At 38.7% G+C, this 12,555-nt stretch overlaps 1 protein-coding gene and 1 pseudogene across 6 annotated transcripts in view; one reads left to right on the plus strand and one right to left on the minus strand.

Annotated features, from left to right (window-relative positions):
- The window catches only part of TOX3 (TOX high mobility group box family member 3), a 101,305-nt gene that overhangs the window by 35,332 nt on the left and 53,418 nt on the right, over nucleotides 1-12,555 (plus strand). The gene's annotated exons all lie outside the window — the stretch shown is intronic.
- LOC109447702 (small ribosomal subunit protein uS14) lies at nucleotides 3,554-3,754 on the minus strand (annotated as a pseudogene).

A 12,555-nucleotide genomic window follows, 5' to 3' on the forward strand; every position in this document is an offset into this window, starting at 1 on the left:
TGTCTTCTCGGAATAGTTCTTGCTTCTCTGGAACTCTTTGAGTTGCTCGGAGTTCCCATGTCCATTCTTTCCTACATTCTTTCCATCTGTACTGAAAAATGCAGGTCTGTGCTTTATAAAGAAGCACGTGCGTGACAGGAGGAGAAGCAGGGCCTCCAAATCTGTGAACACGTCACCTCTTCAGATTTACTTTCAAATACCTTCTTAGACTCATGGTTCTTTGGTATTACAGATACCTTTTTTCGGTGTCCTTTACATTCCCTTCTCCATTTTAGTGGCCTGAATTCAGAGCTTTTTATAGGATGCACTTGTTCTAATTAATTATGATTCATATTCTCCTGTTGTTGCTTGGAGGGTCACAGCGTGACCAGTGGGAGTCTCCTTAAGCTTCCTTCTTGGTACTCTCGGCGTCACCCCCAGACATCCCTGAAAGCAAACACTTGTATTTTCTGAGAACCACAAGAGGTTCCAGTTGAACTCTGTGTTCTTCTGTCCCAGCACGTGGATCTGTTCTTCGCAGACCTCTGAGTTCTTTTACTAGAGAATAGCATTAGCATCTAAAATTTGTATGCTGTTCCATTCAAATGCCTCCGGAAAAAAGATATGACTCCCCTGTTTGGTCACTTTAGGGACAGAACTGAAAAAAAACATTTTTTGGGGGTAAGGTCCTGAGTTCAAATAGTTATTTCCCATTTAAGTCCAGCATTACTAAGTCTATTTTTTATTTTCTAACATACATTTTTTATATGTGTTTCTGCTCCACACACCTACTCTAATTTTCTAAGTCCCCGTCCTACGTATTCCTTTCTCTTCTTTAATATTTTATGTCTCACCCATCACTTTAGTGCGATCATTTTATGGACACAAATATTTTGAGATTATCCATACTTGTCGTAAGAGAAGAAGGAAAGTCAGGTAGAAAAGGACCTTGCATTTTAACTTGTAAGCGGCATCTTTTTTTAGTAAGGCTCATATTTCTTGGAAATGAACCATATTTTTTGAGGTACAGGGGAAGGAAGTGTGTTTCCAGGCATTGGAGGAATACAGCTGATTTTGTACTTGGAAGTTCCGTCCTCACCACTACCCTTCCCACCCCTCCCATAAAATCTCTCTGGTTTTTGAGAGGCTTGGGATGGAGGGGGTCCTTTTAGATTTTATCTTGCAAATACCATTACTGAACATCGTACACCGGCCTGAGAACTACTACTGTGGATCTTCGATCTAGGACTTGCCAATTGAAGTGTAAAGGTTAATTATATTAGTACAACTGCTAATGTCAAACATTATATTCAATATATAATAAGATGGTGTGCTAAGTCTGTTTGTTTTGACCAATGCTGAGCAGTTAATGTGCTTGTATGTACTTAAGCATTATGAGTATTTGTGTGTGCACACATACGCGCACCTACACATGAGGCCACATTGCATTTTCTGGAGGAATTGTAAGTGCGTGTGATTGGCAAGTGTGAAATTGAATTTAATATGAGATTCTCTGTCTTAGGTAAAATATTTGAAAGAATGTTGATAGCAAAATCCTGCCTAGCTTGGGAAAAAAATGGCTTAATGTGTTTTGGGAGCAAGAGGTCTGCATGTTAAAATTTCATTTAAATGGCAAAATCCTTTTAGAACTACAGTGAAGAATTTAGTTTTAGTGGGAAAACTTTAATTTGCCTATAACATGAGGTACAAGTCATTAATTGTACCAAAGATAACATACTAATTAAAAGGTTCATGTATAGTTTCAAAGGTTAACAGTGCACACTGACATACTTGGAATAGAAACTAATTATATTATGTTCTCTAAAAGGAGTATTTTTACCCACTAATCTAAAATACCTTATTATAGTACTGTTTTTTTTCTAGCTTGAAAAGAAATCTTTTGGATGTTCTTTGTAATAAAACTGCAACGATAAGCATTCAAACCCCATGATGACGCTATATAAATAGCTTTACTTGCAAAATTAGCTTCAAGCAGAGTTATAGAGATCGTTCCAAGTAAACATTTATTCATGTTTGCTGCTTAGGAGAAAGATACACAAAGTGGAACTTTTCTAAACTTTATTATCCTATTGAAAGAACATCACAAAAACCAGGATTTCTGGAAAATACTCCAATGCTTCTTTTGGAATTACTTTAGCAATAGCAGTCATTTTTGATAGTGTCATTCACTCTTCTCACATTTTAAACCTCTTAATTGTTACATATGCAATAGTGTATATATCTGTATATATAGCTCTACATGTGAATTTAAATTACAAAATGTATTTTACATACAATTGTCTAAGTAGTGAGAACCCTTAAAGAATAATGATAGAACAATCACCCACCGACCCAACAATCAACTAAATTGAAAGTTATCAATAATGTTGAAGGCCCCCATTGTCCTTTTCAATTCCAACTCCCTCCATCCCCATCCCCAGAAGGAGTCACTTGCCTGAATTTTATATTTATCATTCTCTTGATTTTTAAGTTTTCCCACACAGCTACCTCCCCTTCAACAATGTATAGTTCAATTTTGCATACTTCTGATGTCTTTAGTAAATGGAATTGTAGTGTACACTTTCTTTTCTGACTTGCTTTCCCTCCTCAATATTATTCTGCTGTTCGTCTGAGTTGATGAACGTGGCTGTACTTCTTTTGTTTTCACTGCTGTCCGCTACTCCATTGTATGAAGGTACCATTTCTGTCGGTGGACATTTGTCATCAACAGTTTGCTAGTAGAATCCTGCAGACATCCCGTGTCTGTACCCCAGTGCTACATGCAAGAGTCCCTCTCATGTGTTCTCATACAAGTGGAGGTCACGGGTTTAGGGTAGGGCATGTGCTTGGCTAGGTAATGCTGAACTGGTTTCCAGAATGGTTGTGCTACCATATACTTGCACCCAGAATGCATCTGGGTTTGACATTGCCTCCAAATCAGCCTTCATCATAAAGTTTCTAGATATTTGTGTGGTGAATTCATTCTCTGATTAAATCAAAGGACAACTTATCTCTTATAATGGAGACTTATAGTTCTGCTACAGTAGCATGTGTCTTAGCTTACAGTGCTTAGTCAAAAGTGCTCATTATTTTTGATCAAATATTAAACATGTTCAGTAATGAATCAAACCTGAAATTCTTTCATCATATTGTTAGAGTTATGCGAAGTCCAGAGCTCCCTTGTGACATAGCTGAGTTATCTGGTTGACGTTCATTCCTTCTTGGGCTTTCTACTGCCACCTAACATGATTGGAAGTCATTATTTTCAAATGATACAATGCAGATACCAAACAGAAAAGAAAAAAAAAAAAAAAAAAGACAGTATTAGCCCTAGTAAAGTGTAACTGAGATCATAGGTAAACTGTAAAAATTATCTAACGTATTTCATTTCTCCGTATATAACTTCTGGCCGTTAGTACCAGCTGTGCACTAAGCAATATTTTGGTTTATCCAGGGCATTCATGCTTTTTTCTTTTTTTCAATTGAAGTCTTTTTTTTAATTTTATGTACAAAGAGCTGACATTGTTTCTGTAGTAAAGTAGACATCTTGAATGATTCATTCATGGAAGTTCACTTAGTCCAACTTAATGAAGCCTATACCCTCCTTGTACTGACGGAAATCCTGGTGACACATATTGAGGCCGTATTTCCAGATCAAACCGTGCTGGTTTGAGCAGCTGCAGCGAGAACGAGAACCCTGGCTGAATTTTCTTGGCTGACTCCAGTAGAGCTCCTGGTGACCCGTCTCGCTCTCTCGGTTGCAACAAGGTCTCATTTGCTCTATTAGTATGGAAGTAATTGAGGATATAGCATATCATTTTCCTTAAAAATGGTTTTTGACATATTTTGCTAAAGATTTCTTTCCTTATTTGTGGCTTATTTTGCTTACTCAAATATGTACAAACAAGTTGAAATGAAGACTTCAGTGATTCAAGGTTCACCTTTCTAAACGATCACAGACCTGATGTCCAAGAAGGCGGAAAACGCATCTTCAAAGCCACTTAGCTTTCTGCAGTTCCTTAATGCCTCTAGTTTTATTTTTTTAATGCAGATTTTGCATTCCTTTACCTGGTATCTCCATGTTTGTGATCATACAAAAGTCATGCCTTCCTCTCTTCCCCCATTCTTTGAATAAAATTGATTTTCTGGGGAACTATCAACTTCATTCCGTAACTTTGGAACATTTTAATGTATTTCTTAGGTATCTGTGTACCCCAGTTAACAAAATGAGGTGTCACACATTTCAACCTGGAATATCAATCAATTGTATGAGTCTCATCACCTTGAGAGTCCCTGACTGCTTTGTCGGAAGCTTGGACCAGTTTGAACAGAATTCAGATCTCTGGGTGATTCTGACCGACGTGTCCAGCTACTTAAATCCACTAGCCTCCATGATAACCTCCTTTTAGAATTTGGCACAAACCATACTACATTATAAATGCGAACTCTTCTTAGATGAAGTACATTTAGAAGGACGTTCTAAAGAGGAGAGTCAGAGTTCTAAGGAGAATGGTAATGTGTGATCTAATCATGTTTTTGAATCTTTAAAATGATTGTACGTGGTATCTCGTTGGAGGTCTCCCCAACTCTTCACCTCCAAGGACCAAGAACCCATAAGGCCTTTGCGTTGTGCCTGCAGCCTTTTCAAAATGTCTCTGATCTGTCTGCAGTCTAGTCAGTACCTCACTGGGTGGGTTGGGTTGGGATGAAGGCGATGATGACTGTGTTTTGAATTCTTACCTTCTTTCTTGTTCACTCTTTTCCCCCTTGGACTTTCCTGTTGGTTCTTGTCTTTTGGTAGCTAGACCTCTGGTAGCTCTTGGGGAATGGTGCTTGAGCATTTTGTGTTTCAGGCATGTGCCTAGTAAGACTCGAAACCGAGAAGCACAGTGTGCATTGTTTTTAGCCTGAGAAGAGTTTTTATTGAGCCATTCCCAAAATTCTTGGATGTAGATAAAATAAGTTTATAGTTTAATTTCAAGATCCTTCTTCTACAGTGATTGTAATCTTAGGAGCTACATTAATAAAATTCATCACTGAGATTTCACATAGGTTTAGCTAAAACTCAAGACTTTTCCTAGAGATTTTTCTTTAATTTTTAAAAATTTTCAATTACAGTTGACATTCAGTATTATATTAGTTTCAGGTGCACAGCATCATGGTCAGACATTTATATAATTTACGAAGTGATCCCCCTGACTAGTGTAGTACCCACCTGGCATTATACATTGTTATTTCAATATTATTGACTATATTCCCTATACTGCACTTTACATCCCTAGAGATTCTTAATTCTTGTGATATAAAATGATTAGCTCATTGAATGTGATTCTGACTGGTTTGCATTCTCCAGGAGGAACTTGGGGCTTATCCGTGAGACCCTTCTCTGGATGCCAAAGACGTTAGTAATTTTTTGTGGCAAAATTCAGCCATCAGCTTCATGAAAGCCAATCTAGTTACATACAGTGTCTAGCATAATCTGCAGTTATTCCTATACTTCCAGATTGTCAATGAACTTCTTTAATGCTTACTTTGGAGGCCCTGGTATTCAGAGTTTATTATAACTAAAGAAACAGGCAACCAAGTAATCCCTCCTAAGAAATGGGTTAGCCACATGACTGTTGTTATATGACTGAAAGGTTAATCAAAAGCAGAACGACTGGTGGCATAAATGAATCGTTATATCTTCATTGCACCGATGACCAAAATGAGAGTAGTGAGCTGGGAAGATGCAGGTATTCTAGCCTGGCTTTTTTCTTTTCCACATTTTGTTCTCCTTACCTGATTTGGACTATGTTGCCTCTTTAAAAGTTGCTCTTCTTCTAATGCATCACCGGAGACTGCTGTCCTAGGGCACTTGTCTCATCTCCACCCTCCGTTTCCCTAGATCGAGTCCCTCGCCTCGACTTGCCGTCTCTCCTGCTTGGTCCTTTACTTGTCCATCCCAGTGAGTGTTAAACAGCCTTCTTTATCCTCTCAGTGAAACAAACCCCATCTCTGCCGTGCTTTTGAATCTCACCTGTGCTTTGGAATGTCAGGTGAGCAGGAGAGCTTGTCGACAGGACTAGACTCTCCATTCGTGTGGATGTGGGGCCTCATGCACACACACATTTCTCATTTCTCTTCATTTTCGAGCCTGAGTTTCTTTATACTGTGCCTTTTCATCTTTTCCCAGCCAGAAAAACTGTTGCACAACTAGAAGCGGTTGGCATATGTTGCCCTCATTTTCAATTTTGCTGAAAGAAACTACTTAATCCCTGGATTTTCATGACCTATTATTTATTAAATATCTCATCTCATGCTGTAGTGAATATGAAAGTGGTGATTCTGTTGGAGAACAAATACCAGAGTATGACTACTTGATTTTAAAAACAGCAATAAAGCCGGCTTTGGAGTGATGTGTAATTATCTGACACGTTTGTTCTTAGAGTACTGTGTTATTGTATTGAAACTGGTTAATTTACAATATGTGTGTTGTTCCCAGAAGCACATCCTTTGGTTCAAGTAATGCTGTAAAATAACAGCTCTTTTTGTTTACTTTTTATTATTCTGTGGGAGTTGTTGAAAAACAAATTCTCTAGAATTTTCTCTAGAAAACTTATCAATACAGTTTAAATATTCACTATTACTTTCTGCTGCCTTTTTTTTTTTTTAATAAAACCTTAGAAGGTTCAGATTATAATTTACTTTGGAAACTAAGGTAAAATTTTGCCATCTCCCTCTCTCCTTCCATTCTTTAATTTGCTCATTCATTTAATATGAGTACCTACTTATATTGCCACTGTGCTGGGTATTTTGGTAATATCGTTAGCGATCAGGCAGAAGGAAGTTGGCAGCAGTAGTTGTGATGGGGTGTGTGGAAGGCTGGTGCTTTATGTCCATTCCCTTGTCTGGGCCTCACAATGAATGACCCCATGAGGTCATGTTCTCCATTTTACAGGTGACAAAACTGAAATCTAGAAACGGTAGGTCGCTTGCCTAGAGTTCTGGGACCCAGCCATGCTTGACTTCATAGCCCAAGGCTCTTTCTTCATTCTGCATTTTAAAATTTACTAAATTGCATTAATGAACAAATATGATTTTTGTGGTGGAAAGGCTCCAATAAACGAATCTTTTCGGAAAAAAAATTAAGTAGATACAAACATTAATTTAAACCAGGGATCAGTGAACTATGGCCCATGGGTCAGGTACCTGTTTTTGTAAATAAAGTTTTATTGGCACACAGCCATGCTCATTCATTTATGTACTGCCTATCTTCTATGGTTGCCTCTTACTATAGCAGACAAAGCTGAATAGTTGGCAACAGAGACCAGATGGCCCACAGAGCCTGAAATATTTACTCTCTGGTCTATTAAGAAAAAGTTTGCCAACCCCTGATTTAAAGTAACACGTGAAAATACCATCATTAGTGGTAGTAGTAGTGTTATACTTACCAGCAAGCTGGTGTTATCCTTAATGCAAGAAGCAATATTATTGGACAATGTTTTGAAATTTCCAGAAACTGAGTTAATGAGGTTCAGTCTTTAGAATATCATTTAGGAATTCTTTTTGGTCCCTCAAATTTTTGTCATAACTGTAAAATACTTCCTCTGCTCTTAGTTTTTTCAAAAGTTATATTTGAGAGGTTTTTCTCGAATTCTTCATTTTCAGTACAGTGTAATTAATTTTTTTTTTTTTCAATCTCAATACTAAAGATTTTCTTAAAAACGTGACTTTTTCATTAGACATGGCAGCCTGGATCAATGGTAATTTCCCTTCTTTGCTGTTGAAATGTTTCCTCAATCTGTGCATTTTGTTGAGAGTAGACTTTTACATTTTGACTGCAAATTGTTTCCTTTTCTAGTAGGTTTGACTTGCATAATATTTATTGCTGCTTATCTTGCTGGAAACTGGCTTTTTCCAGCTAGTATCAGGGAAGACATTTTAGAAACGCGAATTAAACTTGAAGCATGGAAGAGTGTGGCTTTCCTCACCCATGTGAGATTGTCCTGCTGTATTTTACTTTGCAATCTTATTCCTGAATGGTTGTAGCTTTTATTTTTGTGTTCCTGGTACTGTACACAGGCTGGCGAACAGCAGGCACTCAGGGAATGCTGAACAGTTTGTCTGTTGTAGGGTTGAAAGGAACTTTCAGGAAAAACAGAGTTGCAGTGTCCCTGAAGCCATGCATTGATAAGCCACCTGGAGAGGTGTGGCCACTGTTCTCCCTTACTGATAACGGCCCAACTTTTATTTGGTAGGTATTCCGATTACAGGAAACTATGATATCTATCCTTCCTCCCTTTTCTGTTGCTTTCTTCTGTCGAGTAATTGCAGGATGGTGAGAAGAGGCCATGCTACCCCAGGAAGGAAGACAGAGGGGGCCTTAGTTGGTGACATGGTTGTCTCATACAGATCCTTCTAGATAGGGAGGGTTGTCCAAAGAATCTGTTTAGATGAGTGGCCGAGGGCAGTTGTTTTCCCCAGGATGGTCCACAACGGCAGCCTTTGGGATTGGAGAAGAAAATATTAGTAATTCCGTTTTCTATCATCCTTTCTTAGTATAATTTTTGATATGTTTCTGAAATATGCATAATATATCCGAATGGGGGTAATTATGTATACAATTCATAAATCAGTAAATCTGCCTGTGTTGGAGGTGGGTGCCTATGTTTTCAGAGTGAGTTCGCTGGCTCCAGAGTGTACTCAGGAGCTCACCAGTGTGTTTCACCACATGTCCTGGGCCAAAGTCCCCTGGAGAATGGCACCTGTTTCATTGGTTGTGGTGAGGAATTAATGAGTTAGCATATGGAAAGGGTTCTGAACTGCTTGATGCAATGGTAAGTAATATGAAAGTATTAACTGATATTTATATGAGCACCTTTACTAGAGGCATGTAATAAAAAATAGTTAGAAACTACTTACTTAAAATTTAAGATTTCAGAGCTAAATCGTTCTTCGTTTGAGTCCGGACTTTCTTGCTGTGTGATTGTGAACAAGTTACTTAACCGGTCTGAACTTTGCTGCTTTCGCAGTAAATGGGGATTGCAATAATAACGTCACATTTCACTGACTAAGGCCCACATTTTTTCATATTTTAACATGTAGTTAGATTGTGTCTTACAATCAGTGGCGTCTTAGATTTTATGAAATGTGATAGTTCCTACCTTATAAGGACACATTAGATAATTAATGGGATGTGATTAGCATAATGCCTAGCATGCAGCAGGTGCTCAGTAAATATTACCTGTTGTTATTAAGACACATTGGCATACAAGGAAAGTGAGAAAGCAGAATGCAGTGACAGTAGTTGGAGGTTTTGGAGATCAGCCCTTGATACCTAGTAAGAGCATAGGTTGTAGCCTTCACAACTCTTACACGTGCTCCTATGGGACCCAGCTTAAGAAACATGGCTGCAGTTTAGTGTTCTCCAAAATTTTTTTAAACATCCCTGGGTGATACTGTCGGTTCATATGACCAAATGCTGATGAGGTAGTACCAACACTGGTCAGTTAGCAGGGTATTTGTTGATTGTGAGGCTCTGCCAGGAGGTGATGTGAGTGGGATATACTCCTTCGTTAGTGTTCGAGCCATAGAGTCGCTTTCTTCAATTCCTGAGATGTTTAAACACAGAATAGGAAAAGTGCAGATATAGGGTAAAATTGGATGCGATGTGGCTTCCTTTGCCGGCTAAACATTAGGAAGTTTTTTAATCTCTTAAATACAGCACGATCGCTTTTCTTTGGAGAGGATCACTGATCAGCAAACCCTTTTCTGTGTCTTTGCAGAGATGGAAAACTTCTGGCCTACGTAAAGTGTCCCTTTTTACTTTGGATCAGAGTAGAAATTCACAGTGGTCACATTGGAGCCAGTGACGCTTATGTTTAGGCCAAAGATTGAAGCTTCCTTGGTTTTCTGTCTGTCTCAGACATCTTGTCCACTGTCAGAACCTGACAGAACTGACTTGGGCAGAGCTTTCATGAAGGGCCCTGCATTCGTACCTCCTACCTGGGCTGACCCTAGAGTTGTTCAGCCATTTCTCTGCTTACCTTCCACCTGTCTGGACAGGTCTGTGTTTGAAGCCATAGGGAAAGCATATGTTCAGCTCAGTAGAACCACGAGTCCAGGTGTGTACTCTGCTGGCGGAGAGTATCCTGAGGTGGGTCTTAGACCCTTTAAGACTCCTAGAGAGGAGATTGGTTTAGAAATAATCACGAGGCTTACATCCTTTTTATTTGGGGTGGAGGATGGGGATAGAAGAGGGACTTTGACTAAATCTCTCAGCAGTTTTACTTCATTAGTTTGTTTTTTGTGGATTTTTAGAATCAGTCTGTTCCTAAAAATCTGGTTCCAGAAGTTACAGGTTCTTCATACTTCCTCTTGGCATGTTTCTCTCTCTGTCTCTCTCTCTCATCAAAAAACTTGCGATAGTACTGCACTCACACGTGACTTTAGTTAACATCATGACTATTTGGAACACATGCCATGAAGAGAAACGAAAGGAATACCCCTCAGATAATTCCCAAGGACCGGGTTCTGCGTGTCTGTCCAAAGTTAATGCCGCTTGCTTCGTCTGAACAGCTGTCTGTGTCACTAAGACTGGCGTGGCGGCACCTAGTTCCTTTCTTGCCTGCTGGCTTTCTAATTTTCCCCCTGTGATCATAGTTATAAAACCTAATTTCCAGGGGGCCTTGTGAATCATATTAGTAGCTTTGTGTTATAATAGCAATTTTATATTGCGCTGGTATTCATTTTCACTATTATGGAATAATCAAATCAGCACCTCTCTTATTATGCTGTTGAAATAGAAAATAATGGGGCTGTAATGTAAAGCTGCTAGTGTGATGAAACTCGCTCATTGTGCTAGGGTAAGAATGTTCTCCTTTCTTGTTCCAGCTCACTTGAAACTGTGATTGAGAACGGAAATGGAAAGCATTCCTACATCTGTGATAAGGCCCCCATCTATCCTTCATTTGAATACGTAATTGTCATTTTAGGGCTCAGGGGGGGTGCTTGTTGGCACACTCGGAGGCCTTCCCTGCCACCGGAGTGATGCGAGCAGGAGGCTGTGTGGACCAGTTTTATACTATGGTTTCCCTTTTAATCATGAGTAACATTTGATGTCTCTTTGCTACTGGGGTAATTGTTGGCACCCTCTTTCATGCTCATCAAGGGCTTCTCGCTTTTTAAAAATATTAAAAAAATAAGATAAAATAAACCATAAAGAGCACATGGAGGCTACGTTGTTAGAAAGTACAAGCCCCCCAAAGGTGCTGATTTGACAGGGATGTTGGGAGGCAGGTCAAGTGACTGCTTAATGAAGATGAATGAAGAAAATTGTTGGTACCAGGATCACGCGGGGGCTCCCAGCCCAGGTTGTTGAAAGTGTGATGGAATCTCATCGCTTCATTTATCAGTGTCATATTTGGGCTAAAAGTGAGCAGTATTGTTCTCATTTCTCCCAGATGGATAGGTCAACTTTAATATTTATTGCTCTTGTAGAACATTTGTTTGATGTATTTCCATTAGCTAGGCAATAATAGAAAAGCAGTGGAGAGAAACATAAAACAGTTCCCTTCCTACTCAGTTGAAATACAGCATACACTAATGTATAACTACAGTTTGAAGTGCCATTGATTTCCCCCCTTTTGGCTGATGACATGATTGTATATATTAAAGATTCCCATGAAAATAATGGGGAGGCAGCATGAATATAATATGTATTGAGAGCAGCTGGCAGGGTATAAATTGTGTTGTCTTTTGATTTTCATGATTTGGCCACATAATTGGTGAATTTCTCTTGGCTATATATTAAATTCGTAGCCCAGTATCATATTTTAGAGTTGGGAATAATGTGCAGTAGATTGCATCATCCTCTGGGTTCTACGGTGAATCTCAATAAAGCTAGAATTTTCTTCACATTATAGAGCAAATTGTTTTCAGTCGCTGAATAATGTTGATTTTTTTTCTTTATGTCTTTGTGGGAGAAAAATACCTTGTTATAAAAAGTGTTTTCCCATATGTTTTGAATATATTAAAGATAAGACCCTAAACAGGCAAAAAGATTGGCTCTGCAAGGGCATCTAGCTCCGATTTATTAGCTGATGTTCACATTTTGCAGGAATCTGAACCCTGGGATATTATTTTATGCTGTGGAACAAACCTAGCTCTTTGTGAGGTAGGTGTTGTCTTAAGTGCAAAGCAAACATCCTAGCCATATGTTTCTATAATTTAAATTAATTTGGTACAGTCATACTGTTAATCTTTAGTGACTTGTTGATTGGCATTTTGCAGACATATTTCTGGAAGGCTCCCAATACCATTTTCTGCAGCCTTTCTGGCAGTAGCAAAGAGCAACATTTCCACAAATTGGAATCTTGTACAGCACTGGGAAGCGAGCCAAGATTTAAATTAGACAATAACCTCTGCTCTGTATATAGCTTCTATTCTTCAGCTGTAGGCAGAGTGATTTGTTTAATACAGTCAGCCCTGTAGCATATAATAGACTGATATATGAGTCACTCCTTGGCAATGTGTGTTTCTTAAATTTATATAGATTGAACAACTGGTTGGTAATGTACTTAGTTACAGTTGTAC

Source organism: Rhinolophus sinicus, linkage group LG11, assembly GCF_036562045.2.
Source record: "Rhinolophus sinicus isolate RSC01 linkage group LG11, ASM3656204v1, whole genome shotgun sequence".
Lineage (NCBI taxonomy): Eukaryota > Metazoa > Chordata > Mammalia > Chiroptera > Rhinolophidae > Rhinolophus > Rhinolophus sinicus.